This window comes from Halichoerus grypus, chromosome 4 (assembly GCF_964656455.1).
Source record: "Halichoerus grypus chromosome 4, mHalGry1.hap1.1, whole genome shotgun sequence".
In the NCBI taxonomy this organism is placed as follows: domain Eukaryota; kingdom Metazoa; phylum Chordata; class Mammalia; order Carnivora; family Phocidae; genus Halichoerus; species Halichoerus grypus.
Genome location: NC_135715.1, coordinates 180,771,024 through 180,789,598, shown reverse-complemented (window position 1 = coordinate 180,789,598; position 18,575 = coordinate 180,771,024). Strand labels below are relative to the sequence as shown.

The 18,575-nt window shown below is 38.3% G+C and overlaps 1 long non-coding RNA gene across 3 annotated transcripts in view; it reads right to left on the bottom strand.

The window, feature by feature from the left end:
- The window catches only part of LOC118535672 (uncharacterized), a 114,231-nt gene extending 96,547 nt beyond the window's left edge, over positions 1-17,684 (bottom strand). For 2 of the 3 annotated variants that reach the window (XR_013446799.1, XR_013446798.1), the window contains exons 1-2: positions 14,008-14,260; positions 11,165-11,279 (exon numbers count right to left, since the gene is read on the bottom strand). This is a non-coding gene — a long non-coding RNA (uncharacterized LOC118535672). Of the gene's footprint in view, positions 1-11,164; positions 11,280-14,007; positions 14,261-17,539 lie in introns of those variants that run through there. The other variant, XR_013446800.1, reaches the window with a different exon arrangement.
- Positions 17,685-18,575: the final 891 nt, after the last annotated feature.

The window sequence follows — 18,575 nt, the reverse complement described above, 5'->3', positions numbered from 1 at the left end:
GATGAACCTCCAAACAATGCCCTTTCCTTTTCCAAATCTGACATGTGGCTCCGCCCTTATCCTTAGAAGAAACAGGCGTCAGAAAGCGTGGGTGAAACTTCCCTAAGTGACCCTGCCATTAGTTTCGATTTAATGCATAACTTAGTAGCTTAAATCAATAAATACTTTTTCAGGTCATAATTTTAGTGGGAAAATACTTTGTGCCTCACACTGTCGTGGGTGCTGCGAGCCTCCAGAAGCTGTATGAATTATAGCATTAGACCAAAAAATAAAAGGCTTAAAACCTGGCTGGAAAAAAAAAAACTTGCAGAAAAGTAAACCAAGTAGTAAATGACATGGGAGGGAGGTGGGACTCCAGCTCTGAGTATCATTATACAAACGACATGTAAAAATTCATCTTCTGAATTTAAGTCATCCCTGTGTGCAAATCGGCATAATGCTCAGACATGATGTTGTGCATACACCTTATGTCTTTGAGGAACATGGAGGTCATCGTGACAAGCTTTGATGAACCTCCAAACAATGCCCTTTCCTTTTCCAAATCTGACATGTGGCTCCGCCCTTATCCTTAGAAGAAACAGGCGTCAGAAAGCGTGGGTGAAACTTCCCTAAGTGACCCTGCCATTAGTTTCGATATTAATCCTCTCAGGAATGAAAAGGAATTTGTCGCCACAGTCGACTCAAGCCCTTTTCAGGAGAGGTTGTAGAGCATGGCATCTTTTTGTTGACTACAGTAGTACTTTTTCCAGATAGCTTCAGTGTCCAGTCAGTACCAAGCTCTGTTTCTAACAGCTCCTTCAGCAATTCTCCCCCCACTACCCTGCCAGGAACATGAACAAAAGGATAATAAAGGAATCCCTTACATGCCTTTGTCCAAATTCCACAGGCTTCCTGTATGACTTATAAACATTTCTCAAATATGCATCCAAATCTGAAATTATACGACCATCTATTTTGGTTCACAAACATCCAATGGATAGTTCTCTCCTAGCAAAGGGAATGTGGATGATGCATACCTAAATTGCTACAATTACATGGTAGATCATTGCTCTCCATCTTTTCTCATCTTTTGAATCCACAGGAAGGAGAGAGACCATAATAGGTGTTTTCAGAAGAGGCAGTTGCATTTCCTGGGTAGAACCCTGTCTCCCTTCAACTGTCCTCCTATATATAGTCATTCTGGGAAAGGGGAAGGAACAGAGAGGCTTTAAAGCCTTAGGATACCCAACAATTTACAATAAACTACACCCCATTAAGCTGTAACAGTCTACACACTAGCATGAAATCCAGGGTCTTTTAGGCTAAAATCTAAAACAAGGTAATATGGTACACTTAAAAGATCCCAGCTTCTGAACCCGGGCATAGCCTAGCTGTGCAAATTCCCAACTCTCTGGTCTGTGTTTATCTCCTTATAAATCAGGGTTGTTGACCCTAATCTAGCTGAGTTGTTGTGAAGTTCAGTGATAGGATACAAAAATGCCCAACACGATTTCTAAATTAAACGGCAGTTGCAATTAGGAATAATAATAACTGATATGTCTAAGCGGTAGGCATCATGTTAAAAGCTATTCCATCATCATATTCAACCTAGTAAGAACCTTATGAGGTAGATATCCTTGGGTTGCCAGATGGAATCCAGGATGCCCAGTTAAATTTGAATTTAACATGCCATGTAATGCCTGGGAACACTGAACACTAAAAAACTTGTTGTTTATCTAAATTCAAATTTAACAGGGTATTCCGTATTTTTATTTGCTAAATCAAACTACCCTTTATTATTCCCATCAAATGTAGACACAGAGCACTGAAGACACTTGTCCAGCGTCACAAAGCTAGCAAGTTGCTGAAAAGAAATTTGACTCCAAGAGTGGCACAGAGCCAGGGCCCTGAAACCTTATGCTATGGCATCACTATCACCATTACCATATTGTGGGCAGCAGTAATAAATTCAGGGTGCCTGGATTACTCTTCTCTCTTACTTGGGAGGCCAGAAGAATGAGTCTGTGCTCATCCCAGTCTGGGATTCTTGACTTATGGGTTTCCAACAGGAATCTAGGCAGTGATACCAATGAGTAGAACGGGAAGCTTCTACAGCATTTATTACTTACACCTGACTTGACCAAGGCCAGCCATATAAGAAAACTCTTTATCCTTGACCTGAAATTCTAATTCCCATTACATACTCTCACTTTATGAGAACTACCAAATTTGCCCACCACCCACCACCAGGTAAGTTACCAAATAATAGTGCCAGGACCCAAACAACTCCATATACTTATCAATGAACATTGATCTGGAATATCCTTCTTCAGTTTTAAGAAACACAGCAAGAGCCAAAAACACTTAGCAAGTATTTTTTATTTATTTTTTATTTTTTAAATTAACATATAATGTATTATTTGTTTCAGGGGTACAGGTCTGTGATTCATCAGTCTTACACAATTCACAGCACTCACCATAGCACATACCCTCCCCAATGTCCATCACCCAGCCACCCCATCCCTCCCACCACTCCAGCAACCCTCAGTTAGCAAGTATTTTTTAAATTCATGGTAGTTGGTTCCATCCCAATCCTTGCCCAATACTAATGACTATATAATAATAGATGTATCTGGAAAGCTTTCTCAGTAGCTAAACTGGGTCAGCTGACAGATAAAATGTGCCATCCCTGTTATACCTGTCTTTTTGTTAAACCTGAAACAAGCAGTCTTTGAGGAGGCGGAGAATTAAAGCGTGATATTTTACTGAGGCTGCAGTAAATTGCTCTCTGACCCTTCTTTGTTCTCTTCGCACTTTACTTTGCTCGGTAAAGCAGCCTATGGGAGTAACCTCTCTCACGTGGCTGGTACAAACACCTAGTGGTAACAGGCTTCCTCTGTAATGGAGAATTGAGTGATTAATGCGGCTTGTTTCCTTGACCTTGAAGGAAAGTTGAAATCACTGGTGTAAGGAAACAACCCAAAACTTTCACCCACAGGAGGACCGCTGATTCTGCCAATTGCGATTAGCTACAAACTGACAGAAAGGGACCAGACATGCAGAAAATGCCAAGAAAGCTTCAGACCCCATTCTGTGGCTTGTTCGGTCATAGAGTTGAAATAACCATTTTTTCCAGCCTCCTATATTATGTTCTTTTGCTACAGGCAAAATCACAAGCTAGAGCCAACACAGATATTTCTGTCCCTTTCCTGTCATAGGCAGTGTGAATTATAGCAACTTTGTGTAAAGAATTGGCTTGTACTGAGATAGTCCTTGAACCTCATACAGGACTTCATAAGCACGGAGTAGACTTTACAATGTCTAAGAAGCAAATTATGCACCAAGGCACACTGATAGGTACTATTCATTCTCAGCGCTGGACAAGAAGTTGGCCGGAAGCGCTGAGGTCTGAGGTCTTTCCCTACTGGCACCTGTGCTTTCTGTATAATCTTAGACAAGTCATTTACAGGAACTTCTCTGGACTGTGTATACACATACACAACATGCATGTCTTCCCTAATCCTCTGTGTTCAATTGTGTCCCCCCCAGAAATATACACTGAAGGACCTGTGAATGAGACCTTAAAGTCTTTGCAGGTGTAATCGAGTTAAGATGAGGTCATACTGGATTAAGGTGGACCCTAAATCCAATCGCTGGCATTCTTATAAGGAGAAGGCCATACAGAGACACACAAAGCGAGAAGGCCATGCTAACGAAGCCGAAGATTGGAGCTGTGCAACAACGCATAGAAAAGGCAAGGAAAGATCCATCTCCAGAGCCTTCTGAGGGAGGCTAGCCCTGCAACACCTTGATCTCAGACTTTTGGCCTCCAGAGATTTGAGAGAATTCACTTCTGTTGTTGTAAGCCACCCAGTGTGTGGTATTTTGTTATAGCAGCCCTAGGAAATGAATACGATACATACCCACACGTATAAAATGTAGGTGAAAGGTAAAATTCTGGGGAGGCGTGGAGAAGTCATAAGGAAAAATAAACTGTCTCTTGTCTACCATCTAACTGAGAGACTAGGTTAAATTAGCAAAATTGCCAGCAAGCAACAGCATGGCAAAGTAGCATCGTGTGCCAGATTTTATGGGACAAATTAGAACCATAAAGTAGGAAATTAAATTTTCAAAAAGAATGATTAGGTCAGTGTATTGCAAGACCTAAAATTTCAAGTGCTTCCTTGACAGCTTGAACCTCACAGGGCCCCAAAGACCTAACCAAGAGCTCCCTGGCTCTTACCTGATACACCCATCACCCATTAGGAAAGACTCCCCACCCACCTTTTACCTGTATCTTCGAGACAGGCTGTACTTCACCTTGTCCTCAACCTGAGGAGACTCACTTCCCCGCCAGCCCACACAGTTACTCAAACAAGCCAATCACATCCTCCCACAGGTACCTGATATTCTTGGCACCGCAAAACTTGCAGCCTCACTCTGTTCCCCAGTGCAATCCCCACGTGGCCCCGTGTGGTGCTCAGTGTCCTTCTTCCTTGGTCTATGAGTATATGTGACTAATAAATTGCTGTCCATCTCAGCTATTCAGTGTTACATGTCCTGGGCCCTACATCCCCAGAACCCTAAGAAAGGAATATCTCCCTCACCAACGGGGTGAAGAAGAGGCAAATAAAACAGTAGGGAAGATCATTTGTTAGAGAAATAAGAAGACTTCTAGGTGAGATACATTTGAGTTGGATCTTGAGAAAATAGCAACAACAACAATCAGTAAATGGCCATTCATGAAGATAATATGGAATATAAAAACACAAACACGTAAACAAAAGAAGAAATTAGCAAGTTGAAAACAGAGGCATTCACTCCAATGATGAATAGCAAGGTCCAGCTAGAAGTGTTTGGACTAGAACAGTGACACAGAGCCCATTCATACCAACCCAAGAGAGAAGACATGGCAGAGACCCAGGCCCAGTGGGGTTATTTTTCAAATAAAATTTCCCAGACCATATCCAGAGATGAAATACGTCTGCAACTAAGAACTATTAGAGAAAATTAATCTAGCTTTTTCTGTTGGGACAATGAGTTTCCTTTGATTGTTTATATGCTCTCCATAATTCTACAAACATTTATCCGAGATAAACTCAAGCCAATTTTGAAGCTCTGCAGATGGCAATCACCTAAGCCCATGAAAAATTTGTCAGCAGGCTGGTATCATTTTTGTCCAAAACATGTTCTTATAAGACAAACAAATAACAACAACAATAAAAACCCCAACCTTAAACTTCCCAGTTTCTTTTCAAGAGAATTTAGATAGCATTCCACTTATATTTTCCTCCTCCATATAACACTGAAATTTTCTACTGTTTTAATGAATTTGATTTACTTGTACTTTATCCAATGATTGGGTCCAGTGCTTATTTATTACCTTTGCTTTTTCTACATTCAAGGACAATAAGGATTATAGTACAGTTTCCTGATGTCAACTTTTGAGAACCATAGGCAAGATTTCTTAAAACATCCTTGTAGGCCAATGAATGATCATAGCATCTAAAAAGTAGGAAAATGGACTTATTTGAATATCCCTTGCATTTTTCAAATGTGTTTTATGAGAATGAGTGAGGTAGCTACAATAGGAGCAACTGTAAAAGAAGGAAGAGAGAGTTAATGGAGCTGATTTACCCTAAATAATTAGTTCCCAGATAATGTTCTTAAAAATCAGTCTTACCGAGGTAAAGTTTACCTACAATAAAATGGATCCATTTTAAGTACAAACAATAACTAAAATAAAATTTCTCATAAGTGCCACCCAGAACTTGTATTTTTAGACTGCGTGCATATGCACTGTATATGTATTTACAACCTCAGGAGTCTCAATTCCCTTCCAGTGCACGTAATTACTCAAAAAAGTATACACATACCACTTGTATATATTACACTATACGTGTATATTACATCATTTGTAATGATACAATATGTACTATTACATACCCCACTTGTTTTTAAAATTTGGAAAACATACATTATTTTTAAGTTACTAATACATAGTTACACAGAGTATAAGACACATAATATTAACTGTTATATATAATCCAATATTTTATAACACAATACATAATGAAATGTATATATATGCACATATGTATGTGTATATGACATAGAGATAGATAGGTAGATAGATAGATTGATAGATAGATTAAGACATATACATATATTGCACCTGAGCATGCAGTCCTCTGCTTCTGGGGGTATTGATGATTGATGACCAATGAGATACAACAAAGATTGTGAAGAGCACAATGTTGTCCCAAATTAAATACACTTGTATCTTCAATTTTCCATCTTTGACTCTGAAATTTCTAACATCACAGAGATTATTCCATTCATTTTCATATTATGGAGTAAAACCTTAAACAAATCCTTTGGAGAAGTTGTATCACTAAAATTTTAAGGGAGGAAGGTCAGTCCACAGATAAAATGATATTTACTTTTACCTATCAATTCAATAAAGCAAGGGTTTTTTTAAAGCACAATGGACATTTTATGACTAGTTTCCACAAATGACCTGATCAGTTGGAGCCCTATTATCATCGAGAACATGACCTAAATCTCATATGGTCTAACCTTTCTTTACTCCCTATTACATTTCATATTTTTTCCAATTGTTCTCACCTTTCAGAGGTTAAATATTAATGGCATGCAAGGAGAACCTTGATATTAATTATAAATTGGTTTGAAAATTCCAGATTTGTTGACATTTGCATAATGCCTTTCTTTTGTTCCTTTTACTCCCAGATAATTGAGTTAGAATATCTCTGTTAAACAAAATAAATTTTCACAAAAACAATTGGACCTCATTATAACCCTTGGTAAAGTAAGAGGTGGTGTTAACAAAGTAAAGGAATGTTTCTTTTCTCCTCTCTGGAACATAAATTCTAGGGTTTAGGGTTTCAAACTTGGTACAGGGAATTAAAACAAAAACAGAAACAAAAACACTGTATTGCAATCTATTTGGGGAATTAAACAGACCAGGGACAATAGTGACAGTTGTCAATGTGTGTCTGCTAATAAGGTTCCTGCAAAGTGGATGTGGGTAGGAGACTGCTGGGGTGGGATGTGGGCTGATTTCATTGGCCAAATTTGTTCTATCCTTCTAAGGTTCACGTGAATCATGCACAGACCCCAAAGAAAGCACAACTCCCTAAAAACACTCTAGTCCCTGAGCCATCCATGACGCTCAGACTATTTTTATTACTTAATCAAATAAGAAATACTTCTTTCTTAAAATTCTAAAAAGTGTTTATATATCTTGGAATAATTCTAGGTCATCAGTTTATGGCTCACATTTATCAGTTCATTTTTTTTTTCTTCTTTTAGACTACATTTCTTTTTGTCTTGCTGTCCTGTTAATTTTCTCATAAGAAACCACAATACCTTTTACCTTCAGCATTTGTATTTTTTCCGCACTTTTGATTATTTTGTGTTTGTCGTTCTTGTCTAGAGTTAGTCATTTGTTTTGCTCATTCCTAGATTGGCCCTGTTATTCTCATCCTGTTTCCAGACTTTCTCAGAGTATCCTCCACAAAATGTTTTAAGGTCTCCTGCTCTGCTACTTCGGTCTCACCTAATTGCTCTTTTAATTGATTTTCATTTGTTTTTCTGCTTTCAGCATTGCTTTTTGGGACTATGAGTCTGGTTGATTTTAGGATTCATCATTTCCTTCAGACTCCTTCCCCACTATGATCTCTCCTTTCATATTCTGGTCAACTGTCTTATATATTTTTATATCCATTTTATGTGTATACTACCCTAATCCACTAATCTCTGGTAATGTTATGCTATTCTTTCTCTTTTTTTTTTTTCTATTAACAAAGATATTTACACCACCTAGTGCTATGCAACCTAGTAATTATCATGTCTTCATTGTTTTCAGTGAGCATCAATTTAAGTTAGGATGTTAATCCACTCTACCGCTGAATGAAGACCAGGTAAATATACTTACCAATGAAGAATAGCAATATAAAATCTAAAATGGATATCAAATATGGGTTTTAAAATACTGAAAAAAGAAGACTAGAAGGGTGGGAAAAAGGAGACAAAATAAATAGATTCTATGAAAATATGTTATTTTATATCAAAATGTGATTTTGCTGTACACTTTTAAAATCCATACGTTCCAACAAGATTTAACAAAGCCGTAACGTATGGATAAATGGCCATATAATTTAAGATATTCAGTTTCTGGTTTTGCAAGCCATAATGGCCACACTTGTGGGCTTGCCATAGGAAAGATAAACGTTTTTTCATAGAATTCAAGCTGTTACCATTCAAATGAAGTGGCTCTATCTCATATTACCACTTCCCACAATGATTATTCCATACAATAAATTAATGTGCTATATTACTTAAGGTTTTGATTCATGCTTAATTATAGGTTCCCTCATTTAATTACGAATTAAAGACAATAATCAACCCTCACTCTAAACCACTGTCTGAGACTAATGAATTTCCTATCTGTCACAGCGGGAAGCTTCCCTAATCTATTTCCTCACCCCCAGACCAGTTTTAGTGCTTTTCTTATATGTTCTCATAACACAATGTTTTTCTCTTTCATAGCCCTTAACACAATCATAATTATTTTAAAGATCGATGCAATTATCAGCTGAAGTATGTCTTCCCTCCTGTCCCCTCCTAAGCCCCACGTGAGCACAGACCCGGACCTGCCCTGCTTAATGCATGCCGGCGATAATAGCTCAATAAATATCTGTGGACTGAATGTGGAATGAAAGCCAGTGTTATATACCAAAACTAATGCTACAAAACTTCTATTACAGAACACTTTCGACCAGCTGAAGAACGACACTTTTGTGAATTAAATGTAAGTTCAAAACACTCCCCACTTAATAATAAACACTCAACTGCAAATACCAAAGCAAAAAGTCAGCACTTAGGATATTTTACATGTAAGCAACGTGTTTGGGAGGCTTTGGGTAAATGCTTTTAAGTAGATGGAGTAAATGAGCACATTGAAAAGAAAACAAATTCTGGCTTGGGAGTTTTATTTAACTCATCACAATGACCAAGAGTGTGCAGTTAAAGATATTAATGCCTCACAGGGAAAGTGGTGTTATACCTTGAAATAAACAACTTTTGAATGGTGATCCCATTATGGAATACAAATCAAGCCTTACAGCTGGTCACTCTACAAAAATGTTCTGAGAGAGATTCATTAGTTCTTTTGTATGGTTTTGCAGTGGGCCAAGCACTATTTGCGATGCTTTTCTCTCCCTTTTATGTTATGTGTGTACGAAATCTCAATATAGATGCTTATATAGTTCACTCTATAAAGCACAGCTGTGAGATTATTGCGTACTATTGCATTAAAGAAAGAAACACAATCGAGAGGCCTGGATACAGTGAATAACTGATGAGAGCTATGATTGAAATGCCTTTTTCCACATTTCCAAATGTAGTAGCAAAAAGGAGGTCATTTGCATATGCTATGGGAGTGGCTACAATCTTAATTTGTGTATTTTAAACCAAATCTGGTTTTTGTTATTATTATCTGTGTTAATCAAACTGTAAATTCATAATTTCCTGTTATTATTATTATTTTAGTCTCCATCCCCTTACTTTAAAAAATTAGAAAGCGAGTATCATTGACATTATTTAAAATCGAATGTTGACATATACATTTCATTACTGAGCCAATTCCTCCACTTAACAAAATAGAACCAGTTTGAAAAAGAAAAAGGAGAAAGAAAGGGAGGAAGAAGGCAAGAAGGGGGCTGAGGGATGGAGGGAGGAGAGAGAGAAAAAGAGAAAAGGAAGAAAGGAAGGAGAGAGGGAAAAGATCTTAACACCTTTAACATGCTAATTTAAAGCTAAAGCTAGCCCTCTGCTGCAGCCTGCTGGCAGACTGGAGAACTACAAGTGAGAAAATGGGCAATAAAAAATTTATTATACATGTTTCATTTTAAATCCAGCAGTCTCAAATAATTTTATTATACATAATCCAGTGGGATATACATGAAACAAAGCATCTTGTTTTTCAATTAGGAAATAGATTAACTCTTTGCAAATGTAGAAATATCGTATATACTTCCTTACATACGAGACAGATTGATATTCCAAATTAGAAAGTAGTAACCGGGTTCCTAGTTAATCTCCATTAGTTAAGGACTCACTTCAGAGAAACTCATTTTTACACACATAAAACCATGACGGGGACAAAGCATAGATGAAAATCACTGTATAAGGAAAGACTGTGCTCAACATCATTTTGAGGATCCGTATTTGACCAGAAGCTCTGAGACTACATGTGAATATTTAAAATATCAGAAAGTTTTGTGAAAAGGACAAAGCATCCATTGTAAAATGTCCAGAAATTCGTTTAGTGGAATTCTAGGTGGAAGCAGACATGATGAGGTTTAGGGGTAAACTTTCTCTGTTCAGGCAAGGCTCACTGGTGAATTCTCTTAGTCAAAACTCAAGAACTCACTCATCAGACATTGGCGAGGAAGCCTTGGGATGTTAAGTATATGTTTAATAATATAAAGGACTTTTTAATTGGGGGAGAGGGCTTTCTGTCAGGAATACACATACACACTCACAGAATTATTTTATGAGACTTTATGTTTTTCCTAGTTGGCTGGAGGATGGGACCTTAGAGCTTCTGGAACAGGGAAAAAGAAGCATTGAAGTAGAAAGGCTAATGTTGGTTGGAAAAACCTCCATGTAGATGATGATGTCCAGGACACCAGAGACGAAAGGTGCTGTGGGAACAGTGACCTGACCCTGAGTTAAGCTTTCTTTTCCATACTGCAAGTCCCTTATAATATCTTCAAATTTTCAGTTCAGTTTTAATCACTACAACTAGTTGAAGTCTTGGTTACCAGAATTAAAAATTAAATCCCTTAGAATAAAAATTTAGAAGAAAAATTTTAAAGTAATGGGTTGTGCACAACTTCGGAATTTTTCCTTACATTTTCTCAACATGCAAAGTATGCAGGAAATTTTGAAATGAGTGAATGAGATTTTAAAATCTTCCTGTTCTAAAGAATTATAATAAATCAATATCAATCGTAATAACATCATTGAATAACTAAGTGGTATGTCCATGCTAGAACTAAATTCTTAACAATCCTCACCAATATTTTATAAAGTGCGCTTATTATGTTTAAAAAAGATAAGAAAACTGAACCTTAGAATGGCAACACTCATGCCTTACCTTTCGTATCTCTTCAGCAATGTTTCCTGTGGTAAGGTAGGAGCCATACTGGTTGGTTCTCAAAACAACACGGAGTCATTCTGGATTTTCCATAAAGCACTATCATCTCAAGTCCCTTTTAAAAAAGGAGGGGGAGAAATATATATATATATGCACACACACACACATATAATGTATGTAATATGTATATATTATATATATAATTTCTTTGTATATATATAAATATGTATATATATACATAATATATATATTATGGAACTATATATATTATGAAATATAATATATATATACATAAAATATATATATGTAATTTTTTCCAACACTATTTGGAATAAGGATGTGATATATAAATGACTATAAATCTATAAATGGTTTATGGTATATCAATTGAAACATTATAACATGCCTACAATTAAGTTTAAAAAAGAACTAGATAACTAGAGTAAAATAAATCATGACGAAATGGGAAGAAACAATTCAAAGCCATTTTTAAACAAACAACAATTAATAATTAGTGAAATATTGTCATTATATAAACATGAAAAACACTGGAAGGAAAAGGGCTAATAGTTTTCTGGTTTCTTTCTCAAAACGTTGTTTTACGTTATTACATCTGTGTAATAAAAAAATGCATGCATAGGCATCAGTTCAGATCCTCCGGGAAGCACATGCCAAGACAGGATTCAGCACACATGAGATTTGTTGGGAGAATGCCCGGGAAGGATGAGGATGAGGACCCAGGGAAGGCAGTCAGAGTCCCCAGACAGCCATGCAATCCCGACCACCGTGAAGGGGAGGGAAAGGAAGGAGGAGAGGTTGTGTGCCTCAGACTGTTGTGTCACCATAGGAAAATTTGGACCATGCTAATGGGGAGCCCTTGAGCTGAAGCCACCGCTTAGAGGAGGCCCATGTTGGGCAGGAAGGGGCCTGTGCTTTCTCTGGCAGTCAGTGGCAGGGGAACATCCCTGGGGAAGAGGGGCTTCAGCATGAACACAGTGGGGGATTCCAGAGGCCCCTGGGGCTCTCACTCCATCCCCCAGGAGCAGGTCTGGGCTGTCCCGTGTATATAGCTCATAAAGTTCGTGCTGTTCCTTCTAGTGTCATGCTTTTTCTTAACATCTTGGATCCATATCCACCATGATTACACTCTGCCCCAATTCTTCTGGGTTTTGTCTTCTTTCTCCCACAGTTTAATTATATATGTGATTCGTATAGGATCCTGTGTGCCAGTGATTTTTTATTCTCTTCAGTTTTATTTTCTTTTTCTTAAGATTTTATTTATTCATTTGACTGGGAGAAAGAGAGAGAGAGCGCACACAAGCAGGGGGAGGGTCAAAGGGAGAAGCAGACTCCCCTCTGAGCAGGGAGCCCGATGTGGGGCTTGATCCCAGGGCCCTGGGACCATGACCCCAGCCAAAGGCAGTCACTTAACAGGCTGAGCCACCCGGGCACCCCTGATTCTCTCCAGTTTTTGTACTGTGACCTGGTCTATCAATTGAAATGGTATGTCACTTACTAACAATGACAATTTTCTAATTCTATCCATAAGGACTTGGGGCTGGGGGAATGCCAAATGAACTTGAAAAGAAAAAAACCCATAAAAATAAAAAGCAAGAAACGAAATGGAAATAACCCTTGTCAAGGGCTTAGGAGCCCCCATTGTAGGGAGGAAAACATCAGTCCCCTCTTATATTCTAGCTCTCCTATTTTCAGTTTACAGGAAGTCTTTCTTTTACTTTTTTCTGGTAGGAGAGAACTTCGGTGCTCTTTGGATTCTGTAATAATCTCCTGCCAGTATTACTGGTTTCAAGAAAGTACATTACATTTCACAAATTATTGTTTCCTTAAATCTGATAAGGCAGCTCATTCGCATGCACACTACTTCTCTTCTCTCTGAATAAGGAATCAACCATAATGGATGCAAGCTTTCTGATATAAAACTCATCTTAAATACCTTCCATGTACCTTAAATATTAAGTGGAGAAAACAGAACTAATAATTTTCTCCTCCTTTTAATTATTATCCACTTGAGAGGAGTATTTCCTGCTTAAAATAATTTTAAGAAGTAGCCATATTATGAGCCTTCTTTCTTAGTTGAATTGTAGCAAATACAGAACAAAAAGAATTCTCGGGCAGCTTTTGATGGAACAACTGGAGTGCCATTGGCCAGAGACTCCTCTCTAAGTATTACTGCTAAAGAGCAATTGTTAATCTTGAGTACTTCATATATTGATTAAGGAAAAACAATAGCCCAGGCAGGGGTTTTATTTTTTTATTTATTTTTTTTAAGATTTTATTTTTTTATTTGACAGACAGAGACACAGCGAGAAAGGGAACACAAGCAGGGGGAGTGGGAGAGGGAGAAGCAGGCTTCCCGCTGAGCAGGGAGCCCGATGCGGGGCTCGATCCCAAGACCCTGAGATCGTGACCTGAGCCAAAGGCAGATGCTTAACGACTGAGCCACCCAGGCGCCCCCAGGCAGGGGTTTTAAATTTGTTTAGCAGATGTACCGCTTAGACTACCTTTGGCTGCCTGATTAAAATAGATCGAACAATAGGAGTAGGCTAATAATGCCCATCTAAAGACAAAGTCAGAAACAAGCTGTATCAGGGTTCATTGAAAAATTAGTGGTGCCATAGCCCTGAGTTGCTTCTCCTCACCTTCACCGCATGTTAGCAAGACGACTCTGCCCTCGGAGGCAGGCCATCCTCATGAGATACACCCAACTCTGGGAGGAGGAGACAAAGCTCCCTCCTTACAATTCCCTCTTTGTACCAGGGGAGAAAATCTCTCACAGAGGAGCCCAGAAAGCATCTGTCCCTTTTGTATCTCCTTGAAAATACCTGGTTCATTTGGCAACACCAGCCCAAACTACTTGCAGATCAGGGTGGAAGTACTCCAATTCATTTAGTCCAATCACGACTCATTTCTTTTGTCTGTGAACATTGCCCCACAACACCGGTGCAAGATGGAAGGTTCTGGTATCAAAGAGTAATGAAGTTGGGCAAACAGCAACCAATGTGGGCAATGAACTGCGCCTCCCACAGCAGAGAGCAAGTTTTCAAATACCTCACAGATGCTCCAAATACAAAATCGCGATACATGAAACAGATGAAAGCAGAGCGACATCAGTTGAAGGAAGAGTACTTCACTCCTCTGTGCACTTCTTTTCCCTGCTGTCACTCCTCAGGCACCCCTGCTCAACACTTAGTACATTTGAAAACCACTGCCCTAGAATTTAAATAACTACACAGACAATTAAGTGGAAACTACCCCGTGACCAAATGGGACTCATCTCCAGAATGCAAAGATGGTTAACTTAGAAAGTGAATTAATATATCTTGCTATATGTATGAATAAAAAATTAGAAGGATTAAAAACAAATTCCTAATTAGCATTTCTTAGTAGGATATATATAACTGGATTCATCTTTGCAATGACTTTTATCCCTTTCTATATCATATATATATAACCAGTGAAAAAAGGTAGTAGTTTCAGACTAAATGTTGAAAGAGTAGAAGCATCCCTATTATGGTCAGGAACAAGAGAAGAGTATATGGTATCAATTAATTTAGAAGACTGAAGTCTACATTTAAAAACAGTGTAAGTATATATATATATATAATATATTATATTTATATATATATGGAAAAGGCAAGATATATATTCATATATATATATATGGAAAAGGCAAATTCCATAGTCTGCAGATGACATCAGATTAATATTCAGGTTAATGCTCTAAGAATAAATTTGACCTGAACCATGCATGACCCATATGGAAGAATCACCTTCCTTACTTTTCAAGCTCTCTCATTTCATCATCTTGTTAGGCACTCATAGGTAGGCACTTAAAAAAAAATGAATTAATTGAATGAGTGGATATTTCTATAGCAAGACCTCCTCAACCAGCTGCTAATGGGCCTACTTGCAGATTAGCAATGACATTTGAGCTGATATTATTTTGGAGGCTCTTGCTGCCATCGGGGCAGTGTTAGAATGATAGCAAAAAAGATGAAAGGAGATCATGAATTTGGGATATATTTTGAATATGGTTTTCATAGTTTGTCCCCAAGGTGTACTCTAAGACAAAGATTCAAGTGTAAGTAGTTTATCTGGGAGGTACAGGGCACACAAGTGAGGTGGGGAAGTAAAACAGGAAAGGAAGACAGCGAGTAAAGGGCTGTGATTAAGCCAACGACTACAATAGGCAACCAGAGCTTGCTCTCCTGGGGAAATTCTGGAAAACATTTCAGAGTTATTCTACCCAAGGAGTCAGGATCTGGAGTATTTATACACCAATCCCTGAGAGTCATTGGTTGAGGACTGCTGAGTGGGTGGTGGGGAGGAGGGATGGAGGGCAGCACTAATCCCCCATGACCTCCAGCTACTTTGAGTGTGGGCAGAGTGACCTTTTATGTTCAGGCAGAGCCCTCAGACTTAGAGAGGCAGGTATTCTAGCTGCTGGGATTTACCTGAAGTATGATGAAATGACTGAGATGCATTAGGTTCTATTAGGGCTGCAAGAGTCCATAGGGATTCATGATAGATTGGACTGGGAAGTGTGGGGCCAAGACAATTCCATCATTACTCCTTGGCTGCTGTGTAATCCCTGGGTTGGTTATGCTGAGATGGGGAAGATTTGGTAGATGATCAACCTGGGATAAGGAAATCTGATAGAGGGACTGTCATGTGGGGCTACATTCGCATGAGGCAACCCCCAGGAAACCTGCAGACATCCTCACTGGCACTGTGAGAAGGCCTAAGGTTTACTGAGGTCATGTGTGCCCTCCATTCTCATGATTGGAATACTGGGAAATGATATATGAAATATGATTTACATAATAAAGAGATTGCTGCAGCTTACAATCTTCAGAATTCTATAAACTGCAGAGAAAGGAAGACAGAAACTAAGCATGAACATCTATAAAATCAACAGCAACATTCAATCTTTTTGCTGAACTGTCGTCAAACCACATGACAGTGGCCCTCAGATCTTCTTGGCCTCTCAGCGATCAAATACTAGATTTGGCTTACTTAATGGTCACAATATAAAATTAGATTAAATCATTAAATTTAACAATTTCAGTTGACATTTTGTTGGGTTCACCACTGTAAAAAGAGGTAATCTTGAGGGTTGCAAGTCTGCTGTTTTACAGCTTTTCAAATGAGGCAATAAAGCCCATGCGGTTGTCAACTACGTCTGAAATATAAACTATTCATAGGCTGGAGAAGTGAAAACAAAGGTTCTTCCATCTCATAAAAAGAAAAACCCTTACCTAGGCTTCTTAGTCATAAAACAATCCAATTTACAAGGAAAATAAATTTAAAAGGAAATATGACAGAATTTTCTAGCAATATCTTCATCATAACTTTGAAAACACTGTCTCCGGTTATGTTCTCCTTTCCTCCTTTTCAATGTATCAGCTGACAGCTAAAGTTGGCCTACCACCCCCTCTCATCTGACTCCTCTGTGACCCAGTTCAGGCTTCCAAGTGGGGGGGACACAAAAGCAAAGCCAGCACTGGGCATTTGTTTACTTCTTTGTGTCTCAGCACAAATGATGATAGCACCAGAACGAGTCTGGGGAATAATGTCTCTTTGTTATGATGTAGCTTGCACACCTGTGGGACCAGTGCATGCATTGTTTTGTGGGTTTCTCATATGCCAGACCAGATGAGAAAGCAATTCTTGTTATCGCTTTGTGATTCAATATACCAACCTATTTTTATTTCCACAAAATGTGGGTAGAAATGTGTGTGCAACTAAGAGCATACTTCAGATATCTAGGCAGTTATTAATTTTTTTTCTGTTTTACATTTTCTAGCAGATGTTGATTAGGGAGATTCTGGACTGAAACGTTAATCAAGATGCTGTGAGATCTCATCAGTAAAGTGTTGGTTTCACCATTACACTATTAAAAATTGCTTCTATGAGAAAATTATTCAAAGAATTTTAATGAATTTTCCACCATTCTACCAAACAATTTTTTTCCCCAGCATCCCCTCTTTGTAGTTGACCAAATAGAAAAAATTTTAAGCTGTAACAAAATTATCTGGAAAACAACTATTAAATAATTAGATTGAAAAAGTTGTTAATCTATTCATCTAACGATGCATTATATATTTTAGACAGTGCCCTGACATATATGAGTACAAAATTTATTACCCAAAATAATGCAATTTCTCCTGAAGCTCACTGGACATGAACCAATTATACTTAATATGCTCAAGGCATTAGTGGTAAATAAGAATCCAGAATTACCACAATGCCATCATGATGGTGACAGGGTACAGTGTAAAGTTCCAGTGGAAATACACAAGCAGAATCTTCCCAATCTCACCAGCAGTCAAAAATTAAATTTGGCTTACCTACCAGACTTGAAATACAGTCTCATCCACTCCTAGATTCTGCACACTTCCTTTATGGGTTTGATTTCTGTGCTGTAAATTGCTTGCCTCTCAGGGGCACTGAGAATTAACAGTTGTCATATCTTTGGCAGTTTGGGAGAGGCACCAGGAAATGCAGTCTCCCGTCATCTAGCTGGACTGCCAACATTTATACTGAGAATTTATAAACAATGAGACATCTATTTCATTAGTCCCACTGTTGGATAGTCTTGGGCCTTAGGGATTTCTGAATTGCAGATGGGACAGAAATCAGATTTCAACAGCTTTTGAGATTTAAATGTTCTTTTATATGGATGGAAATTCCTACCTTATATTTCCATAATCCCTTATGAACGTTTTAAAAGAGAAGTAGCAATTATTTGAAGGCAATTATTTGATTTTGTTAAGGATATTTGCTACCTATGACAATCTACTGTATTGGAAATTGCTCTGTTGTTTTTCTAATGAAAAACTCCATGAGATGCAGCAGGGGAAGGGGCTTGGCTTCGGACAGAGCAAAGTTTAATTCTAGGTTCTCACATTTAAGAGTGTTTATCTTTGAGCAAGATACTCGAACTTAAAAAATTTTAAAAACCTTTCAGGTTTTTAATCTGTTTTTAATACATAACAGATTTAAAAGAATGGTTAAATAACAACACATGAAAGTATCTAGTGTACTGGAGGTGTATAGTCCAATGTAAAGAGTGACACGAATCTAAACAGAATGTGCACGTGCGCGAGTGTGTGCATCCCGCCCTCTACCATTTCTGTCTCTGGGGAGAGGACGTCTACCTGAACAGGTGTTGCAGGTAGGGAAGGCGGGCCCTGCAGCATAATCTGGAATGCAGAAGTTAGAACAGAGGGATCTGAACTGCACCACACAATTCACTTTAAAGAAAGGGGGAAGAGTGTCTTTTTGAGCTCAATACGTTAATTTTATGTAAAAAAAGATTTGGGGATGAGGGTGCTGGAGAGATGGGAATCGGCAGTGGGGAACTGATGAGACAAAAAGGAAGGGGACT